We start from the raw sequence: 19877 nt of genomic DNA on the forward strand, positions 1-19877 counted from the left end.
TCGGTTCTCGGGATCAATTAAAATGCAGCGCGGCTGTGCAGTTCTTGGCAGAGCTTTCGCAGAGAACGTTTAGCTAAACCACTTAAAAATGTACTCGTGAACTGCACTCAAATTCCCCGCTGCTGCAATTTTTCACGTGAGCATATCCACCCCCGGCAGACGTGCATCGAATAACAATCCGTCACAGTAGTTTGCATGTTCGTTGTAAACAGCGTCCCCGGAAATCTGAAATTCCTGCAGCAATTTCCATCATTGTTTGCTGGAATTCCACTTGTTTCGAAATTTTTTCGCGCCTACATCCGATATCGCCGACCTCGCTCATGATTGGATGGAGATGAGGTTTCTTTATGTAGCGTTTCCCATTTCTTTAATAACTGCTATAAAGAAAAACGCTTGAACATGACGGAAAGTCGTTTGTTGGATCGTCCGAAGAATGTGACGCAACAAGATTTAAATTGTTTGTGCGTGGAATCATCGATTAAAAATCCCAAATGGACTGGAGGATGTCGGTGCTGATAGTGTGGAACAAAATGGTAATAATTGAGAACTAAGTTGGACTTCCGGCTGCTCTTAACAGTTGGGAAAGCGTGAAAAACTTCCGGGGTGAAGTAACAAAATACGAGTCCACTCGGTCGGCCACCTGAGATTTATTTAAGAAAAGCGTGGAGAGCGGGAGAAACTTGTAGAAGCTCCTTGCTTACTAAAAGAGGGAGTTTGTCAATAAGGGTCTTATCGATGTTCAAATATCAGTTGGAGTGCTTTAGTTCTTTGAGGGAATAAATGGAAGAGCAAAAATGGGAGTTTAATTGGAGAGAAAATCACGGAAACGTGTTGACGTTGCTCTCGTATTTTCCCAAAAGAATTGCAATTTTTTCCATTCTTTTTCATTCTGCAAATTATTCAGTGACGCGACATTCTACTTCTTCTATTTTTGGATCCGGTAACAATAGTTTTCAATTTAATGATATACAGGGTGTCTCAAAATTCGCGAATTCCGCGTACAGAGCGTTGTAGGGGATCACTCCAGTAGTCCAAATGTGGAAATAAAAAAAAATCGGGTCTGAAGTATATTTTTTTGAAGTATATCTTCTTCAGGAAGGGCGATTTTTTTGTCTAAGTATTTTTCGAGCTCCACTGGGTCCTTCCCTACCACGCTCTGAATTCGGAATTTGCGAATTTTTAAACACCCTGTATATAGCAGGAATAAAGTTGGTCCAGAAATGGACCTTTGGGGTACTGCGCAACGTACGCGAGGAACTCTTTGAACTGATTGAGATTGGAAAAAATCAATTAGTTTCGTGTTCCGCAATTCGTGGCAATAATTGTTGTATTGTGTTAAAGACAAGCAAAGAAATATTTCTGTTGGAGCGTTTGAAGTTTGACTCGATTTGAGCAGATGACGTAAAAATAAAGTTACTGATGGCAAACATTAGAGAAATCCAGCACGAATTCTCTTTATTACGTGTGAGGAAATGCGGCCGTCGGTATGTTGTGGCGAAATAATTTCAGCGAAGTTTCCACCAATTCGTCGGATAAAATAAAAGTTGCCGCCCGAATCTTCCACTTTGCTAAGCGGCAAGATTGAAAACTCGCCCAGTTACAACGAAATAAAAATCAGCGCTTGCCGAATCAAAATAAAGCAAACGACGACGCTAATAACGAGAGATATAATTTTTCTCATATTTTCCCAGTGATGTGGACGCCGAATCAGAAAGTTGGTGTGTCTTGTGGAGCTTTTTCCGAAAGCTCAATCTAGGAAAGCGACGTTCTTTCTCGAGTAGCCGTAATAAAGACATAAACATTCTCGACACGTAACTATTGCGTTTAGCCGCGCCGCCTCCACATATATAATTTAATAAAGTCGTGGTGAGGGGGGGCTGTTTGCCCCCCGACCAACAAATACAATTTCGCCCCCGTTTTGCACTTTATCCGTTGCAGAATTGAGGTTTTTCCCCGTGTTATGTACAATGTAGTAAAGAGGAATCTAAGAAAGGGAATTTGCATGAGATTGCCACTCGGGGGCGGGGACTTGAGGGATTTCATATTTAAGACTCCGGAGGCGGCAACGGGACACTCTCAAAACTTCATTATGCTAATGCCGCCGAGCTAATTTCCAGGAAAATGCAACGCGGACGTCTATTACCCAAAGTTATTTATATCGCAAACAAGTTTTATTTGATTTATGGTCGGTGGTTCGTGGGGCGGAAATGGGCATTTCGAATGGGGCGGCGGGGGCGAGATAGCTGCCGAACAGATTTGTCACGGGAGAGAACCGTCGATGTCATTTTTTACGCACACAAAAAATTCGAATTCGTTCCTGATGATTGTGCCCTGCATTTAAAGTATTTTTAGAAAAACTTGCGTTTTTATTATTTTATTTTTACCTTTTGTTTTCGGTAACGTATGGCGCAGCTTAATCAACTATAGATGTCAAACATCAGGTATTCAACAAGTTTCTTTGGAAGAATAATTTGGTGTGGTTATGTTGGTATCTAAAAGACAACGGGCGTTTGTAAAGGAAAGACGCCAGGGCTTGCTTGACCACACTTTTTTCAACGTTCGTTATAATCGAAACAAATTTTTGGTACAATTTATATTAATTTGTTGGTAAATTCCATTTAATAATGCTTAAATAAAAATGTAACGACGACAAAAATCCGTCGTAAGAATTCGGAGGGAGCAAAATTGATAATTATTAAAGTAATTTATTTTCATTACGAGAGCTATAATGAGATTGCTATTCCACGTGATTCTTGCTTTTCACTCCGCTAAATTTGCTGGAAATACATTGCGTTTGTCGTATTTGGAGAAATCATTATCTCTGCTCGACTCTTAACGTCTGCGTAATTAAAAAACTTTTCTTGACCTTTATTGATGGGAAAATTGAATAAATGTCAAAACACAATATTACAATCCCTATGTCTCAATTAAAACTATACTTCGTTCACTTGAGCGCTACAGCAATCACGTGCACACCACGCAGTCTTTGACGAAGAGGCTCCGCCTCCGAAAGACATCATAGACTTCAGTGGCGTACTCAGAAATTCCAGATTAATACAAATTCATCTTATCATCTTAGTCTTGCCTCCTGGAAACCACGTGATTTTATTACTATAGGTACAGCTCACATGAACGAAGTATAGAATTTCGTAAATAAATGTTTGTTGGTTTAGTGCACCGCATTACGTCGATGGAACATGAATGTTTTATGAACTCCCCCGAAGGTAGGTGGAGTTTCTGGTGACCGATATTTTATTCAGGTTTCAAGTTTTCGCCGTAAAACTTAGAAAACTTCAAACGTAAAGGAGCAACATTGGAGTCTATCGCGTGCAGCTATTGTACTCTGGTGATTTTGTTTACAGTGCAGTTGGTGTTTGGAAGTTGCTTGTCGGCAAAATGTATCTCAAGAACTCCGTCAACATTGTACATTTTTTATTTTTTAAAAAGGAAGCTGCGACGATCCCGGTTTTATGTTCAAAATAACTTCCGCAAATATTAGTGGAGTTTACTCGATCAAAGCGTTTTTTTAATCCTGAGAGATAAAAATGAGTGCGATTTTGGTACCGACTAGGTTGTCAGATACACAAATAATTTAACAAAACCTTCGTAGCGTTTACTCGGGAAACATTTCCCTCCATTAATTTGAGGATTTATGTAACATTCCAATCTAGAGATTCTGTTCCATGAAGAATGTTTTTTTTATTTGCATTCAGCAATTAATTTTTTAAACTTACTTGAACAGTTCTTATTACATTGTTTGATCATCCCAAAATCGTTATCGATTAGAAACATAAATATGTAATAGTATATTATTACATTCGCGGGTAATGGCTATACTCACTCCGATGAATTGTGCTCATGAGTAAGGCCATTACCCGCGAGTAAAATACTATACTTTTTCCACGACTATGAAAAGAAATTGACAAATATGTTTCAATTAGACAAACTGAGACTGACGTTTTACAATTATTACTCTGCATACTTCATACCATTGCATTAAATTTGCTATTGGACTTCATAAACTAGTTGCTATGATATTTGGGGTGAGTTTTCAACGGACCGTGGGTAATGAACCCTGTTATCTAACAGAAAACACTTTAATAATTACAGTATTATCCAATAGGAGTAGAAAAAGATATTTTCCCGTAGGGTCAGTTTTTATTAAAGCTTGTGCACGTGCGTATATATGTATAGTTAAACAAGAGCTATTATAAAAAGTTCTTTTGAAATGAAAATCACAAAGAAAAATATATTTTCGTATCAAAAAATTCAATTAACGTGACCGTATTTTGCCAAGGTTGCTACACCGAATTCGATGTTAAAGTGCTTTTCATTTATGCATGCAGCTTTTTATTGGAATAAGTGGTGAAAACCAGCGAGCATTTGAAATGCGTCGGACGGGGTTCATGTTCACTGACATGGAATCAATGCTACGGATCAACAACCTTTATTTTTAGCATTTTGTGTTAGATTAAAGGGTCAAAGCATTATAAATAACTCCCTGTGACGTTAGTAGCTTTGTATGGCGCAGGTTTAATTAATTTTTTCCCTAGCTCGGTAGCAAAGAATTTTTTACAATCAACTGCTCCTGGCACAATATAAATGGGCGTAGTCGATGCTTGATTAAACTGTACTTACCACTGTTGAAATATGTTGCAAATCCTCAAGGTGAGGTCGGCGGATTTTACGATGTTTACTTCATTTCTCGACCTGGAACGAAACAATTTTGTTATTAATTACGCGAATTCATGTGTTTGGGGAAAATAAGTCGACGTTTTCGCTGCAAATTAACTAATTACCGAAAAATTTAATTAACCAGACATCTGCAGAGCACGGATGAGCCACATTTTCTAATTGTAACTCTTGTTTTTATCACTAAATTACAAAATAATGAATATTGTGTTCAAAATCCTTAGAGCTGAGATTCCTCTACTAGGAAAATATGCACTGTAATGTCGGAGTAAAACATCCTGCGAATGTATGTATGTTTGTAATTTCAAGTTTGAATTAACCCAGGTTACTGGAAAATAAGAGGAAGCTTAATTCTAATTACAATTAGAACGCAAATGTTCTGTCTTTCGTGGATGTTGAAGCAATATTTTTTTTTTACGATCTCGACAGAAAAAAGCTATTTCCTCGCTCGTTTTAGGGTGGAAACTATGTATTTTCTCCATTGGGAGTAAAAGTACAAACGTCAGATCGATATTTATCGATTACTTTTCAAAAATAAGATTCTAAGTAAGTTTGGTCACGGCAAGTGTGCTTACTCTGATGCGCGACCTTGAGAAACTTTAACCTAAATTTCTTCTAAAAAAGTAGCAGAAAAATTTCTATGTATCATCTGGAGTCAAGTGTCATTGCGTTAAACACCGTAAAAAGTATCTCGTGAGCTTTTTGCGAAGTAAAAAGTAAAATTTTTGTCGAGAAACGTTGACTGTGACAGCAACGAGAACGGAAACGATGAATCAAATGGTAACTTGCCAGGGGCTGCAGTGTAATAAATTTGTTAGCCCCACAACTCTTTTCCTCCATCTGTACATTTTAATTTGTTGGAAAAGCATGTAGTGTCGTGGTGGGGGCCCCAAATTATTTATATTATTTCACACGAGTATGTAGGTACAGGATGTAACTGTAATGCATCTAGATGACCTCTTTTCTCAGGAGAATAAAATATCCCTGGAAAATATCTCGTTTGGGCACGGAGCCAAACACGAGAACCACTCCTTAAACCCAACAAAAAACAAACTGCAATTAACATAACGCAAATTAATTTTCGTTAAGGTGCATTCGTACGTTTTCCACTTTTTAGTATTTTTTTTAATATCAATTTATTGTGAATTGCTCTTGGCAATTGATTTTAACGGGGAAATTATACGGCCCCCTCGTGACCATATCGCAACGTCCCCCACATAATAGATGGTTTACTTTATAAATGGACTATTTAATGGCGCTCGAAATAAAAATGCACTTTACAAGGCGACGTCGGCGGAATTTCAATCGCCGTCCCCGGGACGCGCCGCGCGCCGCCTCCGGCCGGTTTTGTTTGCGTTTTTCTCCCTCCGTCGACGAGTTAATGCATTAATTAGTTGGCGTGTCGACATTAATTTTAATTCGGCGGTGTCATTTTACGTGCGAGTGCGGTCACGTGACAGGTCCCCGGAGGACCGTTCCGGGTCCGCCTTTTTGCCAGTCCGGACGTGTCATTTTTATTTTATCGTCCCGGATAGGCTCCAATTGTGGCGGAATTTTTTCAGGGGCCGGCGGAAATCGCGGCGCTGTTTAAATGGGGCGTGCCGGTTTTTTTTTCGTTTTGAAAAAATACGCGAAAATCTGGGGCGAGGGGCATCAAAAAGCGACGCGCCACGTTTTCGCTGAACAAGAATTTTTCTCTCGGTGTCACGAGATGAGTCAGCTGGAAAGGATATTCTAAATATCTCAGTTATTAGGAAAACGAATATTGCGATATTTAAACTTCACATTCAGCGTTATTTTTCTCATATAGTTTGTGCTGAAAATGTAACTTACTTGAGTGTGATGAAACTTCCCCTCGTAACGTGCGCTTCGTTAATTTTAATTTAACAATATCGCCGGAAAATTTTATGAAAGTTTAGTTTAAACTGCAATTGAGTATGTAGTTTCAGTTAAGAGCTTTAAGGGACGAAAGAATCCATTTATGGTGCTTTTTACGACGCAAAAATTACAGAAATTGATGTGGCTCTATATAGAATTCTCCAGATTAATTACATTAGTCGACATAAAGATAGCATCAAAGATATCTCTCAAATTTGTTTGGTTTGAGACGACAAAGGGAATGAGGCAGGGCTGCCCGCTTAGCCCCCTGCTATTTACGATATTCACATACACATGTGGCAGATATGGATGAAGTGATAAAGATCAGTGGGGGCTCGTAAGAGAAATTTATAAAGAAATAAGATTTTTTTTAAATGTGTTCAATTTTTTTATTGAAGATACCTATTGGATTAGTTGATTTATTTATTTTATAAAAATATAAATTTATCGTATGCAAAGGTTGCAGTAATAGAACTTATCAGCGGTAAGTTTCATATTATTTATTCCTTTTTCTTAGGCGAGGGCGGCCAGCACGGAGCCCGTGATCGCGTATACCGCGTCAATGCAGCGTTGCCATGACAACGAAACGTTTCACCAGACGATTCTTGGGCGGAGACGTCAGAGCCCCAGCGTTTACAGGCTTCGTTGTAAACGAGATTTTGAGGCGCCTCGGCAGTTTTTACGCTTTTAATTTTGAACAAAATTAAAGCCAGTGATTTAAAAAACTAGCGGCGACCAGTGCCGAATTTAAATTTTGTTCATGAACAGAAATAATACAAAAACAAAGAATAAGAATTCAAATTGCTATAGATCCAGCTTCATTTAATGCAACAAACACGTTTTGTTTACTTTTCAATGTTTGGTTAAAATTCGTCAAAATAAATTGTTCATTTGGAATTTCATACAAAAAAATAAATCCAGATCAACAAACAGCGCTGTTTAAAAGCTCTGTAAACAAAACAAATACAATTTTCGCTTAATTATTTAATTCCATTCTGGCCACCGCTAGAAAATATGCCTCGTTAGTAAAGCTTTTTAAATACATTATTCGAAAATTTTCCACATTTTTTACATTCATTTCATCGGTATGCACGCAAAGCTCTCGATTTATGCTTTGAAAATATTTTCATCGTGTGTTTGGGGTTGCACTGAGGGTGAACTCGTGCCTGGTAAAAATGTATTCAATGCTGCTTCGCATTTCACCTCCAGTTCTGCATCTACGCCTTTTCAAAATTAAATTAATTCAACAACTTTGACTTTGGAAAGTCCTCTAGATTCTCCAGATTTGATCCCATTTGTGTCTTGGTACTGTTTCTTGCTGAGATCATTGAGGAGCAACTGCAAATACGTTTATTGATTGAGTTTCGCCACCTCCGTCGTGTGCTTGACTTTCCAATAGAATGCCCGTTATAATTTTGGAAAATCTGTCTTCCATTGGAAGTTGTGAAGGACGGGCCGGACCCGTGGTATAATTGATCAAAAATCCACCCGCCGCTCCTCCGTCACGAAACAACCTCCCTAAGTCAACATTGATTAACGTCCAGAAGCTAAGAAGAGGGTGTGGGAGCGAGACGGCGAACGCATTGTTCGAGCAGAGAGACAGATAACCATCTTATTTCCCTCCGCATCTTTCAGAGCGCCGCCGACAAATTTCGCAAGGAAAAACTTGGTAGCTTTTTCAAAAGTGCGCTTGATTTACGAGCCGAACGTCCGACCTGCGCAAAACCGATTCGTCCTTTTCGGTGGAGAAAAATCTCGCAACACGATCGTCTCCTCGTGTTAATAAACGGATCATTAAATGCAGGAACTCGCGCCCGGAATCCGGAATATTTTCCCATATACGGCGTTACAGACGCGCATTCCTCCCAGCCCTCCAGACTTAGGTTATAACGTTAGTTCCGACGACTCGCCCCCATTTAACCAGTCAAGACCATGTTTAATTACTGTCGTTTGGAAGACAGTTTATTATCCGTTCTCCTGCAGGAGGCAAAAAGGGACTCGCTCCCGGGAAGACGTCCTGGCCGTTGCGACGCCGTCTAGGTAACGACTACATAAACTTGGGATATGAGTTGGCAGTTGCTGCAGCTGGATGGCGCATTTTTAAATACCATCAAGATAAGAAGTTTGTTTTATTTTCCTGGAAACTCCTGAATACCAAAACATGACGAAAACTCTACTGGTTGCTTCAATTCCGATTTCATTGCCTCATGGAAAGGCTAATAAGCAAAACAATTTTTTTCTATCTCGTACAAACATTTTGTATAAGTTGCTTTTTGTTTATTCACTAGAAATAATGCCTCTGGTGGGAATTGTTAATTGCTTAGTGTTTATCTTTGCCGTTAAAATGTGCAAATGTGTTTATCAGCAATTTACGGACCGCTTTTAAATGTATATTTTAAATCATTTCGAAGAATTACTTACGTAAATATGAAACTAATTGAACGGTTGTGCTTGTTGAGTCTTACGTTATTAATTGTGTTTGAATCAAAAAGTCCAGTGAGTACCACGAAAGTATTGACTATTGAAGGTCTAGATCTGGACAATACGATTGTTCAATGTTTGGAAACCGGAAGGACTGAGCACTTGGCAAATGAATTTAATGTAATAGTGTTTGTTACGTTTTCAAAACGCAACAAACAGTCTGGTAAGAGTGTTTAATCAGAGGTGGCCTTGAGAGCGTTCAAGATGACCCCCAAAGGAGCAACAACCACCAGAGATGATGTAATAAAGGTTACGAAGTGGTGTCGACTGTGCTAAATTTGTTGTTGAAATCATCTTTTGTTAGTTGTTTACAACAACCATGAGGAATTTGTTGGAATACAAAATGTCTTGGCGGAAACATTCTTGAAACTAATACCTTCCAGCAATTATTTTTTTAGGATTTTAGACAAATTTCCTAGTGGTATCATCACCATCATGTCATAGATTTTGTAACAAAATTAATCGTTGCTTAAAGGATACCAAAAAGAAGAACCATTTAGTAAAAACAGTTTCTCCAAAGAGAGTAGTTCTCAGAAAAGGGTGTTCAGGACAAGGAACAGTGTTGGTGTCATTGTCCGGAATACGCCGTTTTTGTGTGTACAACCTAAATTAATAATTGAGAAAATAAGTAATTAAGTAGAATGAAGTAGACAGTTTTTTTAAGGAAAAAAATCTATGGAAGTTTTTTATCTAGATTTTAGAGCATCTTCATTTTTACAGCTTTTGTACTAATTAGTAATTAGTGATGTTACAATTACTTTGTAATAAAAAGAAGAAAAAAATGTATGTAAGTTATTTATCTGGAGCATCTTCATATCGTTTTCTTTGTTCTCCATCTCTAGAGTTTTTCTAGTGATTGGTGAAGTTACAATTAACTTTGTAATAAATGGAAAAAAGTAGAAACTCTTTAAAGAAAAAAATGTATGGAAGTTATTTATCTGGAGCATTTTCATATCTCGTTCTTTGTTCTTCATTTCTAGAGCTTTTCTCTTGATTGGTAATTTTACAATCATCTTTGTAATAAAAAGAAGACAGTAGACATTTTTCTAAGAAAAAAAAATCTATGGAAATTATTTATCTAGAGCATCTTCATATCGCTTTCATTGTCCTCCATTTCTAGAGCTTTTCTACTGATCGCTGATGTTACGATTAACTTTGTAATAAAAAGAAGAAAGTAGAATTTTTTTGAAGAAAACACATCTATGGAAGTTATTTATCTAGAATATCTTCACATCCCTTTCTTTGTTCTCCATTTCCAGATCTTTTTTACTGATTGGTGATTGGTGATGTTACAAAATATCGTAATAAAAAGAAGAAAATAATCTATGGAAGCTATTTATCTAGAATTCTAGAGCATCTTCATATTCCTTTCTGTGTTCTTCATTTTTATAACTCTTCTGCTGATTGGTGATGTTACAATTATTAACTTTGTAATAAAAAGAAGAATGTAACATTTTTTTGGAGAAAACTTAAATCTATGGAAGTTATTTATCTTAAGCATCTTCATATCGCTTTCTTTGTTCTCCATTTCTAGAGTTTTTCTATTGATTGGTGAAGTTACAATTAACTTTGTAATAAATGGAAAAAAAGTACACTTTTTGAAGAAAAAAATGTATGGAAGTTATTTATCTGGAGCATTTTCATATCCCGTTCTTTGTTCTTCATTTCTAGAGTTTTTTTTTTACTGATTGGTGAATGATGTTACAATTAACTTTGTAATAAAAAGAAGAACAAAAATCTATGGGAGTTATTTGTCTGGAGCATCTTCATGTCGCTTTCGTTGTTCTCCATTTCTAGAGCTCTTCTTTTGATTGGTGATGTTACAATTAATTTCGTAATAAAAAGAAGAAAACAATCTATGGAAGCTATTTATCTAGAGCATCTTCATATCCCTTAATCCCTTTTTTGTTCTTCATTTTTACAATTCTTCTACTGATTGGTGATGTAATTAACTTTGCATGCATCATATCGCTTGCTTTGGTCTCCATTTCTAGAGTTTCTCTACTGATTGGTGAATGATGTTACAATTAACTTTGTAATAAAAAGAAGAAAAAAAATCTATGGGAGTTATTTATCTGGAGCATCTTCATGTCGCTTTCCTTGTTCTTCATCTCTAGAGCTCTTCTCTTGATTGGTGATGTTACAATTAACTTTGTAATAAAAAGAAGAAAGTAGAAAATTCTTGAAGAAACCAAATCTATGGAAGTTATTTATCTAGAGCATCTTAATATCGCTTTCTTTGTACTCCATTTCTAAAGCTTTTCTACTGATCGCTGATGTTACAATTAATGTTCTAATAAAAAGAAGAAAAAAACGTATGGAAGTTATTTATCTGGAGCATTTTCATATCCGTTCTTTGTTCTTCATTTCTAGAGCTCTTCTCCTGATTGGTGATTTTACAATTATCTTTGTAATAAAAAGAAAGTAAAAATTTTTCGAAGAAAAAATCTATAGAAGCTATTTATCTAGACTAGAGCATCTTCATATCGCCTTCATTGCTCTCCATTTCCAGAGCTTTCCTACTGATCGCTGATGTTACGATTAACTTTGCAATAAAAAGAAAGTAGAAAATTTTGGAAGAAACCAAATCTATGGAAGTTATTTATCTAGAGTGTCTTCACATCGTTTTCTTTATTCTCCATTTCTAGATCTTTTCTACTTATTGGTAATGTTACAATTAACTTTGTAATAAAAAGAAGAAAGTAGGATTTTTTTGAAGAAACCAATAATACCGCAATAAAATGAAGAAAACAATCTATGGAAGCTATTTATCTAGAGCATCTTCATATCCCTTTCTTTCTTCTTCATTTCTAGAGTTTTTTTTACTGATTAGTGAATGATGTTACAATTAACTTTGTAATAAAAAGGAGAACAAAAATCTATGGGAGTTATTTATCTGGAGCATTTTCATATTCCTTTCTTTGTTCTTCATTTTTTTAACTCTTCTACTGATTGGTGATGTTATTAACTTTGCATGCATCATATGGCTTGCTTTGCTCTCCATTTCTAGATTTTTTTTACTGATTGGTGAAGTTACAATTAACTTTGTAGTAAAAAGAAGAAAGAAGTAGACATTTTTGTAAGAAAAAAAATGTATGGAAGTTATTTATCTAGATCATCTTCATATCCCTTTCTTTGTTCTCCATTTCTAGAGTTTTTCTACTGATTGCTGATGTTACAATTAAATTTGTAATACGAAACAAAATATATTAATGAATTCCAAAGATATTGAAAATACATTTTGTAACTGTTGATTTAACATATTCAACACATAAATTTTGTAGACAGAATCTTTCTTTTTTTCTTCTAACTTTTCTTATTGTTGATGATATAACTCATTCATTACTAACTTCCAGAAAATATTTGCCAAACATTCTACCTTATGGTTTTATAACTTGTAGGTCATTAACGCATTATAATGTCAGGTCGTTTGTTCAATAAAAGTCAATCGATTTGTTTTAACTGTTGACTGGCTACAATTGACTGTTACTTAATGGCTTTGGTGAGCAGTAACGGTGAAAATCTAATGTAATGTGATCATTTTTATCCAGTAAGACATTTACAGCTCCAAAATTGTACATTTTCTATTAGAGATCAATAACTCAACCTTCTGAAATTATCGTAGACGTAGCCAAATACATTTTATCAAATGAACCCCAGTAAATCTTCAAATTGTATTAAAAAGCTCCCAACCAGTCGTTTGTCTTGTCTTGTCGAGACACTGTTGTGAGTTGTTGCAACATTTTGTTAGAAAAATATGCTATTTGATCTTATCATCAGTCACAGATAGACCTGTTAATGATGTCATGTTTGCAAGAGCTCGTCTACTTTTGTTTGTTTGAATAGCAGCAGGAGTTCCCCCCGTTGTCTCTCCTCTTTCTTTGCGGAAACCCAAAGGGGTCCTCCCAAAAGGAGGAGACGTCATGTCCGTCTCCACAGCGTCGTCGTCTAGGTAATGACTCCATAAACTTCGGTTATGAGGTGGCAGTTAATAGGGCGGACGAAGACTGGATGGCACATTTTCAAATACGAATTGCAGCAATTAAAACGAGTTTAACACAGTTCGTCCCTAAGAGACTGCGGGGGTGGTGTTCCAGTCACCGTTCTATTGTTGCGTCTCTGATGCGGAAGTAATTGTTTCGGCGAAACGTCTCGGGGATGGAAAACGACACCCCCAGGCCCGTTCGATCGTAAATAATAATAAGTGGGGGCAGGGGCGTACCTAACTGGGTTCAAATTGTTCGTGAAACACGGTCCTGGCAAAATTTATAGTCCAAGGTCCCGCAAAACAATATTAGACATCCATACATAATCCCTCCCAATTATTATTGATTTATTCCACCTCGGAGGCCTCCGAAAAAATTCGAATATTCAGGAATTGTGCGGCCCCAGAATTATTATCTCGTTTTATTACAAATTAGCGGCGGCGGCCGGAAAAAATTCCGGTCGATGTGGGGGAAAAAGTTTCGCATGAGAGCCGAGTTGACCGGATTCGGGCTCCGGAAACGTAGACAACACATGTTCTCTCTAAACTTTATAATTAAGAAAGTCGGATATCTTTAACGAAAGAACTCTTCGTTGCAGTGGAGAAGTTCTCTTTTAATTTCGTCTTGTTTTGCCTCATGTTTCACCCTTAACGAATAGCATGTTCTCGGTTAATATAATCCGGGTAATATTCCGAGTTTGTGGCCGAATAAAACCGACTTTTTTTCAATTTTTACTTCCGCAACGAGAACGTTATCAAACGAATGCGAAGCTCTGCAAAAATGCCACCGCACTTTTTTCTGACCAAAGGCTTTCATTATTTGTGGCAGGGTGGATTTTGTTTAACCACATTTTAATCCAAATTCCATTTTACGACTTGTTTACGCCGAAACAATTCATTTCCAAGCTCCAACAATGTAACAGTAACATTCTATTTCTTTTATCATATTTACTTTTTCATTTAACATCGATTAATGCGATCATTGAAGTTAAGCAACACCAGGTTCGGTCAGTATTTGGATGGGCAGTCGCCAGAGAAACTGTAATACTGACACAGTATGAGACCTGTGCTAAAAACCCCTGAAAAAAAGCCACACCAGGTCAGACGGCCCCGGGATTAGAACCCGGAACCTCTCGAGTGCAAAGTGGCGCGCTAGGCGCTTGGCCACGATGCTCGGTTAATACTCAGATAATAATACAAAAATAAAATACCGCGAGGTCCAGTGCGATTGGCTAATCTTTAGTACCCACGGTAGGACCGCCCCTAGGGTCAACCGACCAATTGCGCGAAAGAGACTTCCTCGTTGCCACTTGCCGATGAATAAGATATATTGATAATATAATATAAAATACTGCCTTCAAATATCTGCAATAAATCCGGTCACATTTTGATTTTTTTATAGCACTATTCTTCACCTTTTCTTCTTCTCCACTCCAGTTTCTCTTTGTATTTGTTTTTACGTTTTTGTACTTGAAAGAGGTAATATCCTATTTAATCCGATATGAATAAAAGTTTCTTTTAAAGAAGTGCTCTTTCCTGGAATCAAAGTGAAATAATTAAAGCCCAGAATCTAAAACGTTTCGTTTCTGTTGTTGCGTCAAAGCTTCACAGGCAATTTTCACTTTGTATTTCTGGTTTTTCCGCGTTACAAAAGTAAATTTTATCTGCCTATACATTTATTAAGTTAAGAGCGTTAATGACTCGAATCCTATGAAAAAGAAGGGCCATAAAAACGGCTTTTGAAGATTGCAAAGCAGATTAAAAATGGAGACAAAGGAATCTCGTGGATATTTAATGTTGTGAAGTTGTGACGCGAATGGTTTTCCGGTTGCCAAAGCTTCAAGTGTTCCATTTAAAATTCCCTAAACTATGAACTATATTTTTAAAGTTTTCGGTTGATGTTTGGCACAGTCGGGTCTTCCGCGGTGTAATCTCTTCGTCTTATCGAAAAAGAGGCCAAGAGAAATTGTACAAATGAGAAAAGGTCAGATGTATTCGTGGTTCAGAACTTACCAAAAAGAAATGAACAATGATGGTGCGTTAATTATCAGACAAAGCGTATGACCGGCGGCTCTAATTAACTGAACGTTAAAATATTCGTCAGAGTTCGTCTGATTAAATATTTAATTATGTAAAATGTAAATGTACTGTCATAAATTTCGCGGGAGTATTATCCGATGTGCATTCGGCGAATTTATAGGTGTAACTTGCAAGTTAAATTTTGTGAGTTTTGCTAATGGTTTCTCTTATCTTGCAGAAAATTACCGAATGTACTATTGTCACTTACATTTAGCAGGATAATGAAAAAGACGCATTAGCAGGAGCGAGCAATAAAAGCTGCAAAGACTGAAAACAAATCAGAGCAGGCGTTGCAAGTTATCGGTCATGTCGTAGCGGAATTCGCGGAAATGTCAAAGAAACGTCAACGATGTGCTGTTGTTAACCTAGAAAACAACTTTTCGATTTCGGCAAAGTAGACAAACCTTTACGATAATTGTAAGCAACAATTGTCCCCGAAGATAAAGTATGTATCAATTATTAATTATGAATTAATTAATAATAGATGTAACAGAACCAATAAAACAACTGTGTATAGCAAGTATACATATGTATGTGTATGTCAAGCTAAGACAAACCTTTCGATAGAAAAAATATATGAGGTAGCACTTTTGATTTGTTTTCTTTTTGATCACTCGATACTTGGGATTTTTTTAGATACATTTAAATATGAATAAAATCGTCTTTGAACTATTTAAAGAAACGTAACGACGAGAAATAAAAATTACCTAACGTTGAAAATGATTAAGATTTTATTTTGCTTCAGTGAAAGACAGTTAAGTGAATTTAATTGAATTGAGACCTTCATGCGATGCACTCGAATAAAGTTGGTAATTTGATGTTATAAAGTTTTAAAGTGTCTGGCGAAAAGTGCAGTGAAAATGGAGAGAATTTTATTAATCAATGAAGTTACCTCTTGGTCGGCAGATAATAAAAGCGGAACTTTTGCCCCGGAGAAACTAAAAAATTATAATCCTGCTTTGTCCTAGTTGTGCATTACCAGTTTCAGTAATGTATAACAGTAAAATATTGTATATTTTAAATTACTGAGCTTTAACTAAGAGCTTAAGTGTTGAATAGTGTTCTCTACGAGAGTTCAATAGGACATAGTTCCGCGCAAAACGATGGCGACTTTTTACATTATTACAGATATTTTAACCACGAGCTACTGGCTTCTTGTAGAAATCGGAAAAAATTTCTAAAAAATTCTGTCAAAAAATAAAATGACATTTATTTTTTTGACCTACAATTTTTTTTTAATTGCTTTTAGTCTTCTACGTTGTCCTACAACCTCGTAGGTAAAATTTCGGTACATTTTAAAAATACACCCTGTATACCATGTTTTATAAAATGTACGCCAATGCGAAGTAACCTATGGGAAATATGCTTTAAAGCAAGGAAACCGCATTTACCTACGAGGTTGTTTGACAACGTAGAAGACTAAAAGCAATTAAAAAAAATTGTAGCTCAAAAAATAAATGTCATTTTATTTTTTGACATAGAATTTTTTTAGATATTTTTTCCGAGTTCTACAAGAAGCCAGTAGCTCGTGGTTAAAATATCTGTACAACTTTCAATAACACCCTGTATATTGGATAGTAATATCATGAACAGAATTAAAAATGGACACCTTTTTGCCCTATTGTAAATTATTTTTTAGATATTAATTTCACACATTTGTCCAAAAAGAAATACATTTCTAAGCTGACCCAAAAAATTGCTTGTAGCGCAATTCCTTTTCAAGACTCTCAACACATGAGCATCGAACGTATCATCAAAAACTTCAAAATAGAAGAAGAAGAATTAAAAGCAGATGGAATATTAAGATATTCTGAGTGAAATTACGACGTAAACCAAGAGAATGGATTTGCTTCTTTAATTCAGAAGAATCTTCTGTCTTACTACTATCACCAAAGAAGAGTTCCAAATACGCAGATGAGCTTTATTGCTGAATTGGTACTTTCTAGATCAGAAAGAATTTGTATCTTCTTCTTATTTGCGTAAAGTTTGCAATTTCGTGCACGAAAAAGAGAAGTTGCAAAATTGCATTACCCACTCAATGAATTATAACAAACTCGGCGACAATTTTTCAGAGGGACGTGGTGGCCCTATCGATCGTCTGCACAAACCAGAAGCGACCACACAATTTCCGGGAAGTTTCTTACATCAAAAAGGTCCCGGGTTTAGCCACAGGCAAACCCGCAGTTAAGATGAAATTGACAAACCACAATTACTTTACTAACATATTTACAAGAGAAAAGATCGCATCGCTGTTAATTAAGTCTTCGAGTAACATCCCCCACGTACACCAGTTTACGACTTAAAAACGTCATCCGCTTAAATAAAAGACAAGAAATGAAGAAGGAACAGGCCAAAGTAGGGAATCTAATGATTTCCTCGACTGCTCGACATGATTTAGAATTATGAGCGAGTCGGTGCAAAATATTTACCAAACAAATAACATGTTTTTGTAGAGCTCGCTACTCGTGATTGGGGAAGATAGTTAATTAACAAACTTGTAAATACCAAGTACATTTTAAAGGGTACAAAGTACCCCACCTGTTCCTTGCAGTTCATTCAAACAAAGTTTCTTCAGCTTCTGACAAGCGATCTGTTAAACATTTGCTTCTGAAACGTCACGCTTGATAATTTCATCACGCTTCATGAGAGATAAGACAAGCCAACACAGATTCATTTTGTTATTAATAAATATTAAAATTTGTAGGAAACTAATTAAGAAGTTTTTTAATTTCCTGCTCAGGCTGTATTTTTCGATGCAAACTTCTGCATTACTTACAGTCAATCTTCTAAGAACTTCCCAATAACCTCCGACGAGACTTTGTATGCACAAGTTTAGTTGCGCTTCTTGCAAATCCCCCGAGTCTCCAGAAAGATACTTAATTGTTGCGATCTCGATGCACCAATCAAATTGTTTCAAATTCGATTTCTGTGTAAAGATTTTACAACGGAATTGCTTGTTGATAGTTGCAGAGCTCTAACCTCCCACTAATTGTTAAATCGATAACAGATGGCACCGGCAATCTACTGTGTCGCAAATTTTCTTGCTGAGAGCTAATGACGTTTTCATTTATAGGTTCTGAAGTATTCATGGCAAAAATAAAAAATGGAAATCACTGGTTTTAAAAAACACCAATAGTAACGCTTCCATGATTTATACAGGGTGTAGCAAAAATAGGTGCATTAATTTTAACTGGTAATAGAACTCGTCAAGAGGAACAACTTTTCTATCTACCATTTTGCCGAAAAACGATGTTTAATTACAAAAAAAATTGGAGAGATTTTTCACTAAATACTGCAATGAATGCAGAAAACGCCGAAATCGAAATTCAAAGAAATCTACCCGCATAGCAAAAAATCCACTTCGTAAGAATCTGATTGTTTCACGTTTTTAGGTAGCTTAGTTTTGGAGATATGAAGGGTTTTAGGAAAATCTTTCCTATTTTTTCAAGTCGTTACGCAACGTTTTTCGCCAAAATGACAAAGAGAAAAGTTGTTCCTTTTGATGAGTTCTATTACCAGTCAAAATTAATGCACTTATTTTTGTTACACCCTGTATAAGCACATAGAAGAAATCTGTGGCAAGCAACACAATGAAAATTTGTGTTGTGACGCACAGCGGTTCGCTCGGCTAAACTCGGCTTCTCCGAACTTACTCGAATCAGCCTTTCACCTCGGAGCGTGTGATGTGACGCGTGACGCGAAGTTTTCGCTTCAAAACTATAATTATTAGTAGAAACATATTTGTAGGAAAATTATGCAAGAGAAAATGTTTGAGATCCTTCTGCTTGGAGGTGTTTTCAACGAACAAAGTGGTTTGATTGTCAAGAATGAATGAGTGGAACGAATTTTGGCGGAAAAATCAGAGAGCCTTTCAGTTTTTATTTGAATTTGAAAAGAATCTGCGGCGGTCTAAATCATACATTTGTTGTTTCAGTTTACTGGAGCAGTAAATTGTTGATGAGTTCCATACAGAGCTATCGATCTGCGGGCTTATTCTCTTGAGCAAATTGAATTAGAAAGACAACGCTGACGTCGGTTGAAAACATCAATGGCCGCGAACCCCCCGAAATGCAAATAAATATTAAATACGCCCAATGCTCATGTATAAATTTTTAATAACGAAGCCGCAAACTTATTAGGGCGGCCATTTTTCCGTACGCAAGATTACGTTTGCGCTTCTTCCTCCGCCATTCGGTTTTTGTATAAATTTCACTCCGGCAAAATCCCTCGTTATTACACTAGGTTCGCATAGTTGTAATCAAAATTTATCATGTCGTATAACTATAAAAGCGACTCTGGTTCTCTTTACCACTGCGAAGAACCAATTCAAGCAAAAGTGGCCCTTGCACAGACTTGATCAAGTTTCACTCGCACGAAAAAGTCATCGTCTTAATCAATACGTCTGGCATTAGATAGAATTAGTCGGAAGCGCTTTACCAGCTCTCTCATTATTTTCTTAATAACGTTGCGAGTTGAGTGCGAGACGATCGTACTTTGCCATTTCCCTCCATTAAAACTCCACTACTTAAAGTTCTCTGACTCGCAAACTAACAAACGACATAAAGTTCGCCGCGTACTGTGAGCCGTTTGTACATCCGACCCCGGGGGAGACACCTTAACAATTCGTCAATGCGGTCTCCGCTAAACTCTCCAATCAACTTCCTTTAACATCACCACAGACGGCACAAACTGGAGAAGATGTTTTCAAAGCTACTACTCTGGAGTTGTTCCTCTCATACCTCTAAAACTAAACAAAAATGTG

At 36.7% G+C, this 19877-nt stretch overlaps 1 protein-coding gene across 9 annotated transcripts in view; it reads right to left on the minus strand.

Annotated features, from left to right (window-relative positions):
• Nucleotides 1-19877, minus strand: part of LOC138128776 (TWiK family of potassium channels protein 7-like) — a 261082-nt gene that overhangs the window by 36769 nt on the left and 204436 nt on the right. For all 9 annotated transcript variants that reach the window (XM_069044979.1, XM_069044984.1, XM_069044978.1 and 6 more), the window contains one exon: nucleotides 4639-4710. The gene's annotated coding sequence lies outside the window, so the exon portion shown is untranslated. The remainder of the gene's footprint in view (nucleotides 1-4638; nucleotides 4711-19877) is intronic.

Source organism: Tenebrio molitor, chromosome 4, assembly GCF_963966145.1.
Source record: "Tenebrio molitor chromosome 4, icTenMoli1.1, whole genome shotgun sequence".
NCBI lineage: Eukaryota > Metazoa > Arthropoda > Insecta > Coleoptera > Tenebrionidae > Tenebrio > Tenebrio molitor.